The sequence below is a fragment of the Coregonus clupeaformis genome, unplaced genomic scaffold (genome assembly GCF_020615455.1).
Source record: "Coregonus clupeaformis isolate EN_2021a unplaced genomic scaffold, ASM2061545v1 scaf0198, whole genome shotgun sequence".
Lineage (NCBI taxonomy): Eukaryota > Metazoa > Chordata > Actinopteri > Salmoniformes > Salmonidae > Coregonus > Coregonus clupeaformis.
Genome location: NW_025533653.1, coordinates 491,884 through 503,108, shown reverse-complemented (window position 1 = coordinate 503,108; position 11,225 = coordinate 491,884). Strand labels below are relative to the sequence as shown.

At 49.0% G+C, this 11,225-nt stretch overlaps 1 pseudogene; it reads left to right on the top strand.

The window, feature by feature from the left end:
* The first annotated feature begins 700 nt into the window (after positions 1-700).
* Positions 701-5,848, top strand: LOC123484104 (annotated as a pseudogene).
* The last annotated feature ends 5,377 nt before the right edge of the window (positions 5,849-11,225 follow it).

The window sequence follows — 11,225 nt, the reverse complement described above, 5'->3', positions numbered from 1 at the left end:
AGATCTGCATCGCCCGAAACACAAAGCTGTCTACAAGACCCGGAGCTTCAGAAGGAATGCAAACAATCTTGACACTGTCCCTCATGGATAGACCCTAGGTCTCCTTACAATGTAAAATCAGTTGTGTAGCTTAACACATGTTGTCCCTATTGTGCCTTTGTTACTTCGTTGTTGGCGATGAACATTACGTGTCCCACTAGTGGACTACCCTCCCGTGTGCATTTCAACCTGAAATATATATATGTGTTTGTGGTGTAAATATGAGTAAATGACAGTGAATAAATGACAAGGAACAAATCGTCTTAGCCTCTGGTGTATCCTTTATTGACACAGGTTCATCACTTCAACATAACAATACTATGCATAGGAACATAGACAACAGTCACATAGACAACAGTCACAGGTGTAGGTAGGGATAATATGAAAGCGTACATGAGGTGGGTACATATTACCGACTCACGCCACGTCTTTATTCCAACCGGACAAGCGTGGCAGATAGGATAGTGGTAGACTGTGTAAAGACCTTCACTATAGGGCTATGCGTGCAGTGTGTACGGACGTATATATTTACATGCGAATGGCACACATTAATACATCTCACACCACCCTACCATAACCATACACACACACACACACGGATCCCATAGACGCTACAGTATAATCATAGAACCGAGTCATTAGGTTTCGAACAGCATACATGATGTCTCACGAGTCCAATATCGATACACACAGACCTAAACACAGACCGATTACCAAGAAACAGTGCTCGGGGCACAACGATCACAACCTCTCTACCGAGACAGCCCAATCCTCCATGACATCCCAATGCAATGCCCTGTGTGACGTGCTAAACGAGTGGTCAAATCAAGAAACGCGTCCACGACGCAGACGCAGACGCGGACGCAGACGCGGACGCAGACGCAGACGCGGACGTTACCCGGTACCGGGCGAGGATCAAGTGGAGACGACCGTGAATGAGAAGAACAACAAGAAGCAACAAGACCAACACAGCAGTGTACAGTTCAGCAACCCCATAGGCCAGGTACAGTTCGTATCCATGTCGGAAGACTCCAGGGAGGCACGCTCATCATATTGGATGTGGGTTGCAGTCAATACCAAACGGTTCCAAAGGAGGATACGTCAGTTAGAGCCGTCAATATCTAGATGTCTAGACGAAAATCACCGGGACCGCATGAGGAACTATATACGGGTTAAGCTCGAGAGCGATTGTCACTGAGCGCTCCTCTGGGGAAACCTTATCTGGGCACAGCAAACTCTGCCCAGTCGATCACTGTGACAACAACTCGCTCGGCGCTCTCATCAAACCCACCTCGGATAACCCAAGCAGACCTCCTATACACTCCTACATCGCCACCAGTAATCTACACCAGGATCACCCACCGAATCGACTAACGCAATGGCCTCCTGGTACAACTGTCTCCTCTTGAAGAACAGGACCCTGACAGATCACGAGAAGGAAACCCTGGACCGTGTCAATGTGGAATCCCTCAGCCGTGACGGAGTCAATGCAATGATAGGACCCAAGGACAGTCCCTTCACAAGACCCATGTACCTAGAGTTGACACACTACCACCATGTCGACTCTCTGTTAGCCATGCTTGCGAGCTACGTCGACCCGTCAGTGAAAAGCTTGTCTGACTACCCCGTGAGACACGTGCAATTTGCAGCACCGCAGCGACTCGTAGTCCAACCTTCACAAGACTAAAAGTAAAGAACATGACAGGGGCAACAGTCATCGTTGGAAACAACCAACACCACAAGATTTCCTGGACCCTGGATCTAGCAACAGCTGAGGCCGATCACTAATACCAACCCCAGTTCCCCGTACAGCATGTTGTATGTCAATGACACCGAATAAACGTAAACAACTAAACATGTCATTGAACATGTCTGTGTCTCTCATTTCATTGTTTATGTTTATTTATCCTTTAGATCTGTCTCTCCGTCATTGCTATCATATCCGAACTAGCATATTCATTACACTTGTGTCAGATCATTGCAGCCGCTATTGCCTATGCCTGAATAGGTAAGGACACTATAGGAACGCTAGGGGGAGACGATGAGAATGCACACACAAGCACACCTAGGTAAATGTGCTCATGATCATTGCAATGCTCAGTGAAGCCTAATCTAGGTTCCATTCAACTGTCCAAGGACAGCGTGTTAGAAAAGCTATTAGTTATTAGAAAAGCACAGTCCACAAGCCGGTGAAGCACCCCTTGCGGTTATGCGTTGCGTTTGCATGTGTTTTCGTTCACCCTGTATGTTGTATGACCACTAGATGTCGGCATTGTACCACTGTAAAATGATAGGTCTTTGATAACCCTCCCGTTGTCCTGTCTGGGTCAAAAAGACCCAGGCTACGTGTTAGAGTGAGTGGCTGTATAACCCCTAGCGTTGTCCAGTCCAGTCCTGTCCTGGCTGGGGTCAAAACGACCCAGGCTACGTGTTAGAGCGAGTGGCTGTATAACCCCTAGCGTTGTCCTTTCCGGGGTCAAAAAGACCCAGGCTACGTGTCAGAGCCTAGGTGTTAGAGCGAGTGGCTGTATATCCCCTCCTGCTGTCCTGTCCGGGTCAAAAAGACCCAGGCTACGTGTTAGAGTGTTAGAGCGAGTGGCTGTATGACCCCTAGCGTTGTCCTGTCCTGTCCTGGCTGGGGTCAAAACGACCCAGGCTATGTGTTAGAGCCTACGTGTTAGAGCCTACATGTTAGAGCGAGTGGCTGTATAACCCCTAGCGTTGTCCTGTCTTGTCCGGGGTCAAAAAGACCCAGGCTACGTGTTAGAGTGAGAGGCTGTATAACCCCTAACGTTGTCCAGTCCAGTCCAGTCCTGTCCTGGCTGGGGTCAAAACGACCCAGGCTACGTGTTAGAGCCTACGTGTTAGAGCGAGTGGCTGTATAACCCCTCGCGTTGTCCTGTCTTGTCCGGGGTCAAAAAGACCCAGGCTACGTGTCAGTGCCTATGTGTTAGAGCTAGTGGCTGTATATCTCCTCCCGCTGTCCTGTCCTGTCCGGGTCAAAAGGACCCAGGCTACGTGTCAGTGCCTATGTGTTAGAGCTAGTGGCTGTATATCTCCTCCCGCTGTGCTGTCCTGTCCTGTCCGGGTCAAAAGGACCCAGGCTACGTGTCAGAGCCTAGGTGTTAGAGCTAGTGGCTGTATATCCCCTCCCGCTGTCCTGTCCGGGTCAAAAAGACCAAGGCTACGTGTCAGAGTGTTAGAGCGAGTTGCTGTATAACCCCTAGCGTTGTCCTGTCTTGTCCTGCCCGGGGTCAAAATGACCCAGGCTACACGTTAGAGGCATAAGCTCTGAGCCAGAGCTACTAGGTAAGCCGTAAACAAACACCAAGAACAACTACAACTACAACTACAACTACTACTACTACTACTACTACTACTACTACTACTACTACTACTACTACTACTAATATTGCCTCCGTGGCATGTCCGGACACGTCCAGAAGAGAGAGGTCTTGGGGACTTCACCCAGCCTGGGTGCCGAAGCTATTATGAGTGCTGTGCGTTTCATGGCCAAACAGGTCCTAGAACATTTATTTTCCAATGACTCTGACTGCGACGAGGAAGCAGACGAGGAAGCGTCCGAAGAAGAAGAAGGGGAGGAATACAACCCAGAGGACGAGGAGACCACAGAGGACGACGACGACGACTACGACGCCGCAGCCGCAGACGCCGACGATGACGACGACGAGGACGATGTCCAAGTAGAAGAAGGCCAAGGCGTAGAAGACGAACGAGACAATGACGACGACAACAACGACGACGAAGATGACCACAACGACGACGACGACGACCAACAAGAAGAAGAAGAACAAGGAGAAGAACAAGGGGAAGGTGAAGGTGAAGGAGAGCGAGGAGACCGCCGCCGCTGCCGCCGCCGCATCAGCCCCAGAACACAACACGATATCCCTTGAGTGGAAAGAGAGACATTCATGTCGAGAAACGGCCAAATCCAATGGTGCTCGGTGCCCTGTGACAACAATCGGGGCGTCGGAGGGGCCGCCGCAGCGGCAAAAAGCAACAGGCCGGTTGCTGAGGTGCCGGAGGACATGAGGCCCGGGCCTATTAGGCAGACCGTAGGCCAAGCCCGCGACATCCTCTCCACGTTCCGCTTGTTTTTCACACCCGAGATAGAAAACATCATCCTGGAGATGACCAATCTGGAGGGCGTTCGAAAATACGGAGCCCGAGGCGACGGCGACGGCTGCGGCGACGACGACCACCGCTACTACGCCGACGACCACGAAGACCACGACCGCGACCGCGGCGGCCGCTGGAAAGCGATGGACTCCACAGACCTGCGAGCCTACGTAGGGCTGCTCATCCTAGCCGGCGTGTACAGGTCCCGAGGCGAAGCAGCCTCTAGTCTCTGGGACGCCGAGAGCGGAAGGACCATTTTCCGCGCAACCATGCCGCTCAAAGTCTTTCACGCTTACTCGAGACTCCTTCGCTTCGACGACTGCCAGACCAGAGCCGAGAGACGCGCAGCAGGCGGCGGTGACAAACTTGCAGCCGTGAGAGAGGTCTGGGACAAGTGGGTCGAGAGGCTGCCGCTCCTCTACAACCCCGGGCCCGACGTGACGGTGGACGAGCAACTGGTCCCTTTCAGAGGTGTGCCGGGCCAACAACACCGTACAAGAGCACAACAACACTGTACACAACACAACACGCTAAAGCTAATCTCCTCTCTCTCTCTCTCTCTCTCGCTCTCTCTCTCTCTCTCTCTCTCTCTCTCTCTCTCTCTCTCTCTCTCCTCCAGGCCGATGTCCTTTCCGCCAGTATATTCCAAGCAAGCCGGCCAAATACGGCATCAAGACCTGGGTGGCCTGCGACTCCAAATCCAGCTACGCCTGGAAGATGCAGGTCTACACCGGGAAGGCCACATGCGGAGGCCCCGAGAAGAACCAGGGGATGAGGGTTGTGCTCGATTTGACGCAGGGACTCAGGGGTCACAACGTCACCTGCGACAATTTCTTCACCTCATACGAGCTCGCGCGCCAGCTCCTGAGGAGGAACGTCACCGTGGTCGGCACAGTCAGAAAGAACAAGCCAGAGCTCCCGCAGGCGCTGCTCACCTCAAAGGACAGGCTCCTCTTCTCCTCCAAGTTCGCCTTCACGCCCACCACCGCTCTAGTGTCCTACCTGCCAAAGAAAAACAAGAATGTCTTACTCCTGAGCACGCTGCACACCGAGGCTCACGTTAGCCGTCGCCAGGACAAGAAGCAGGCCATCGTCCTAGACTACAACAGCAACAAGGGAGGTGTGGACAACCTAGACAAGGTGATTGGAACCTACAGCTGCAGGAGGATGACCGCGCGCTGGCCCCTGGTCATCTTCCACAACATCCTTGATGTGTCCTCTTACAACGCTTTTGTCATATGGCGAGAGCTCAACCCTACTTGGATGCCTGGTAAGCGAAACAAGAGGAGGGTGTTCCTCGAGCAGCTGGGAAAAGGCACTAGTGACTCCGTTCATACAAAGAAGGGACCGTCTCCCTCGCACCGAAGCCTCTGCGGCGCTCGTCAAAGCTGTTCAGAGGGCTACGTATCGTGATCAGCCCCGGGATCACGCCCCCACAGCACCGGACCACGCACCGGCCCAAGCACCCGACCCCGCACAACCCAGTAAGAGGAAGAGGTGTCAGGTCTGCCCCACAAAGAAGGACTGTAAAACACACACGGTGTGCACCAGGTGTAACAAATACATCTGCAAAGGCTGTTCGCACGCATACTGTCCCACATGTTCCAATTGGGCCTTTAGTGAGAGGGGGACAGTTCGACACGAAGGGCACGGCGTGTGTACAGAATAACAGAACAACGGGAGGGTTATAACATATTTCAAAGACGTGAAACACAAATATTCTGTCATGTCATCTCAGCTTCTAGAGCAGTACCCATTTTTGGAGGGTAACTCCCTAAAACATGATTTTAGACCATGTTCAATGAAAACTGACAAAACATTTTATTTCACTCATCGAAGACAAATATTGACTCCTGTTCTCTTCTTAAGGTGCTGTATTTGTTTTTTGTTGTGAATCCCTAAAACATGTTTTTGACCATATTCATTCAAATCTGTTGTCTCCACATATTGTCCGTTCCTAGTAATCTGCTAGTTGAATTGTGGAAATTGATAAAATATGTTTTTATACCATGTTCATTGTAAACTCTTTAAAACATATTTAAAAGATGTGAAACACAAATACTCTGTCTTGTCATCTCAGCTTCTAGAGCAGTACCCGTTTTTGGCGTGTAACTCCCTAAAACATGATTTTAGACCATGTTCAATGAAAACTGTCAAAACATTTTATTTCACTCATCGAACACAAATATTGACTCCTGTTCTCTTCTTAAGGTGCTGTATTAGTTTTTTGTTGAAAATCACTAAAACATGTTTTTGACCATATTCATACAAATCTGTTGTCTCCACATACTGGCCATTACAACTAATCTGCTAGTTGAATTGTGGAAATTGATAAAATATGATTTTATACCATGTTCATTGTAAACATGTTTAAAACTTATTTCAAAGATGTGAAACACAAATATTCTGTCATGTCATCTCAGCTTCTAGAGCAGTACCCGTTTTTGGCGGGTAACTCCCTAAAACATGATTTTAGACCATGTTCAATGAAAACTGACAAAACATTTTATTTCACTCATCGAAGACAAATATTGACTCCTATTCTCTTCTTAATGTGCTGTACTTGTTTTTTGTTGCGAATCCCTAATACATGTTTTTGACCATATTCATTCAAATCTGTTGTCTCCACATATTGTCCATTCCTAGTGATCTGCTAGTTGCGTTGTGAAATGGATAAAATATGATTTTATACCATGTTCATTGTAAACTGTTTAAAACATATTTCAAAGATGTGAAACACAAATATTCTGTCATGTCATCTCAGCTTCTAGAGCAGTACCCGTTTTTGGCGGGTAACTCCCTAAAACATGATTTTAGACCATGTTCAATGAAAACTGACAAAACATTTTATTTCACTCATCGAAGACAAATATTGACTCCTATTCTCTTCTTAAGGTTCTGTACTTGTTTTTTGTTGCGAATCCCTAAAACATGTTTTTTTACCATATTCATACAAATCTGTTCTCTCCACATATTGTCCATCCCTAGTGATCTGCTAGTTGCGTTGTGAAATGGATAAAATATGATTTTATACCATGTTCATTGTAAACTGTTTAAAACGTATTTCAAAGATGTGAAACACAACTACTCTGTCATGTCATCTCAGCTTCTAGAGCAGTACCCGTTTTTGGCGGGTAACTCCCTAAAACATGATTTTAGACCACGTTCAATGAAAACTGACAAAACATTTTATTTCACTCATCGAACACAAATATTGACTCCTGTTCTCTTCTTAAGGTGCTGTACTAGTTTTTTGTTGAAAATCACTAAAACATTTTTTTGACCATATTCATACAAATCTGTTGTCTCCACATACTGGCCATTACAACTAATCTGCTAGTTGAATTGTGGAAATTGATAAAATATGATTTTATACCATGTTCATTGTAAACATTGTGATGTCACGAGAGGCTGTGTCCTGGAGGGACGTTACATCCCCCTGAGGTGGCTGCAAACCCAGACAGCTATGGCTCCATCTGCTGGTATGGTCGGGAACTCCACCCCTCTATGGCCAATCTTCCCACGCAGCTGAAACAAATGAGGAGCTGATGAGCTGAAGGTTTGGGAAGGGAAGAGACACAGTCTCCAACCTGGGTTCTGGGGAGGACAAGAGTGCTGCACGTCCACTTCCATGAGGAATATAAGGATTTGGAGATACTTACCTTTGGGAAATACTCACCTTTGGATATCTGCACCTGTGGAAATACGTGAGAGACATTTGGAAGGACTTTTTGCTGGGTTGGCCACTAGCTGCAACGTGGACTACAGTAAGGCTGGGGAAAAGTTATCTGAGCGAGTGAGAATTATGACTTTGGATGTGGAAGAGACATCCCTGAACTGTTAACCCTTAAAGAGCCACAAGAGAACAGAATTTTGTTATATTTTCGTTAATTTCCCAAGACCTATAATAAAATCCTTGTTTTGTTTGAACCTTGTCTCCTTGCACTACTTGAGCAATCCCGCTGAAAGCTGTGTAGCCTCTCGTGACATCACAGATGGTGGTGAATACGGGCACGCTCAAGCGTTAATAGTGCATGTCAGAGGAGGATACCGAAGGTTTGATCACCCAGTTTTCCAAGTTGGCCGTAGGCTCCCTGCCGACTGAAATGGAGGACATATTGAAAGCCCTTGTTGCTGGCCAGCAAGCCCAGATGCAAGCAACCGTGGCTCTCTTGGAGGAGCAAAAGAAAGCCAACCTTCTGAAGGCAGAGGAATTGCAGTTGCAGAGACAGAGGGTGGTCCAAAATACCCGCCCAATAAAGGCAAGTGACTTTATATCTAAGATGGGAGCTACCGATGACATTGAGGCATACCTGCATGCATTTGAGGCCACGGCCACTAGGGAAGCCTGGCCCAAGCAACAGTGGGTTGGTCTGTTAGCCCCCTTTCTAACCGGGGAATCGCTGAATGCTGTCCGGGACCTGGGCCCTGACCAGGTTACTGACTATGATGCCCTGAAGTCTGAGATCCTCAGCAGATATGGACTCACAAAGTTTGGTATGGCCCAGCGCTTTCACAGCTGGACCTTCCAACCAGACCAACCTCCTCGGGCGCAGATGCATGAACTGGTCCGAATCGCAAGGAAATGGCTGGATCCGCAGAGGAATACAGCAGCGGCGGTGGTGGAGGCCGTTGTGGTGGATCGTTACCTACGCGCCCTGCCTTATGAGGCAAAACGGTTCATCAGTCAACAGGCCTTGACCACGGCTGATCTGACCGTGGAAGCTGTGGAAAAGTACCAGGCCACAGCGGAGATGCTGAATGCTTCCCGAAAAGACCCCAGGAGTGCGGCCCCACCACAAATGGGAAGAACCCGTCCAAAGGACCCCAAGGTCTCGAACCCAGCCACGTCAGGACTTATCCCGGCTCCAGGGGGAGCCAGAAACCAGGCGGGTCCAAGAAGAGTACACCAGGAGGGGGAAACTCGACAGTGTTACCGGTGTGGGGAGATGGGACATATCTCCTGGCAGTGTGGGAAACCAGCCGATGAACCTATGCCCACTGCGGAGTCCTCCAGCTCAGCACCCACACACTGTTTTGCCTCGCTCTTGGGAGTCGTAGATGGCGGCCCAGATCGACCCCCCACCTGCCCGGTAACTGTGAATCACCATGATGTGGAGGCCTTACTGGATTCTGGTAGCCGGGCCACCCTGGTGCGTAAGGATTTGGTGGGCCCAACGTGTCTGACCCCGGGGAAAGTCCTCCCAGTTTCCTGTGTCCATGGGGACACCAGAGAATACCCCATTACTGAACTTACAATGACCAGCACACGGGGAACCATACACACGACGGCGGGGGGTGGTTGATTCCCTCCCCGTCCCTGTCCTAATTGGACGAGACTGCCCAGCCTTTTACCCACTCTGGAGAGAGTCTCAGGAGAGGATAACCCGAGTACCTCGGAAACGGAGAGGCAAGACTCATCCTGGGAAGGCTCCGGTGCAATCCTCCGAGTTACTCACTCCCGCCCGGGCTCTGATAGGGATGGCAGGTGCCCAGACCGACACAGAGACGGAGCTACAGAATCTGGACAAAGAACTGTCTGGTCTGAAGGGGACCGCTGAGAGGTATCGTTTGTTAAAGCAACAGTTAGACATGAAGACAGAAGAGTTAGATATCCTCCAGGCTAAACTCCAACAGAGCTCCTTCCCTAAGCAACAGGAGGAGCTGGAGAGGCTGCGCAGGACCATCGAGGAGTGTGAGGAGACCCTGCGCAGTAGTAAGGAGGTCCAGAAGAAGGCAGAGGAGAAGTACAAGGTGTTGGAGAACAAGATGAAGAATGCGGAGGCAGAGAGAGAGAAGGAACTGAAAGCTGCTCAACAGAAGCTAAACTCTGCTAAAACCAAGGCTGATGCGTTCAGTAAGAAACTCAAGGAGAGACAACAGGAGGCTGAGTCCCTGGTCCTAGAGGTGGAGGAGTTGAAGAGAGAGCAGGCTGGCAAGCACCACGGCAATGCGGACGCCCTCTCCCGGCGTGATGCCTTCTTCGCTGCCTTTACCCCGACGAGGACGTCGGTCCCGAGGAGGGGGATGTGTGATGTCACGAGAGGCTGTGTCCTGGAGGGACGTTACATCCCCCTGAGGTGGCTGCAAACCCAGACAGCTATGGCTCCATCTGCTGGTATGGTCGGGAACTCCACCCCTCTATGGCCAATCTTCCCACGCAGCTGAAACAAATGAGGAGCTGATGAGCTGAAGGTTTGGGAAGGGAAGAGACACAGTCTCCAACCTGGGTTCTGGGGAGGACAAGAGTGCTGCACGTCCACTTCCATGAGGAATATAAGGATTTGGAGATACTTACCTTTGGGAAATACTCACCTTTGGATATCTGCACCTGTGGAAATACGTGAGAGACATTTGGAAGGACTTTTTGCTGGGTTGGCCACTAGCTGCAACGTGGACTACAGTAAGGCTGGGGAAAAGTTATCTGAGCGAGTGAGAATTATGACTTTGGATGTGGAAGAGACATCCCTGAACTGTTAACCCTTAAAGAGCCACAAGAGAACAGAATTTTGTTATATTTTCGTTAATTTCCCAAGACCTATAATAAAATCCTTGTTTTGTTTGAACCTTGTCTCCTTGCACTACTTGAGCAATCCCGCTGAAAGCTGTGTAGCCTCTCGTGACGTCACAACATGTTTAAAACTTATTTCAAAGATGTGAAACACAAATATTCTGTCATGTCATCTCAGCTTCTAGAGCAGTACCCGTTTTTGGCGGGTAACTCCCTAAAACATTATTTTAGACCATGTTCAATGAAAACTGACAAAACATTTTATTTCACTCATCGAAGACAAATATTGACTCCTATTCTCTTCTTAAGGTGCTGTACTTGTTTTTTGTTGCGAATCCCTACAACATGTTTTTTACCATATTCATACAAATCTGTTCTCTCCACATATTGTCCATTCCTAGTGATCTGCTAGTTGCGTTGTGAAATGGATAAAATATGATTTTATACCATGTTCATTGTAAACTGTTTAAAACGTATTTCAAAGATGTGAAACACAACTACTCTGTCATGTCATCTCAGCTTCTAGAGCAGTACC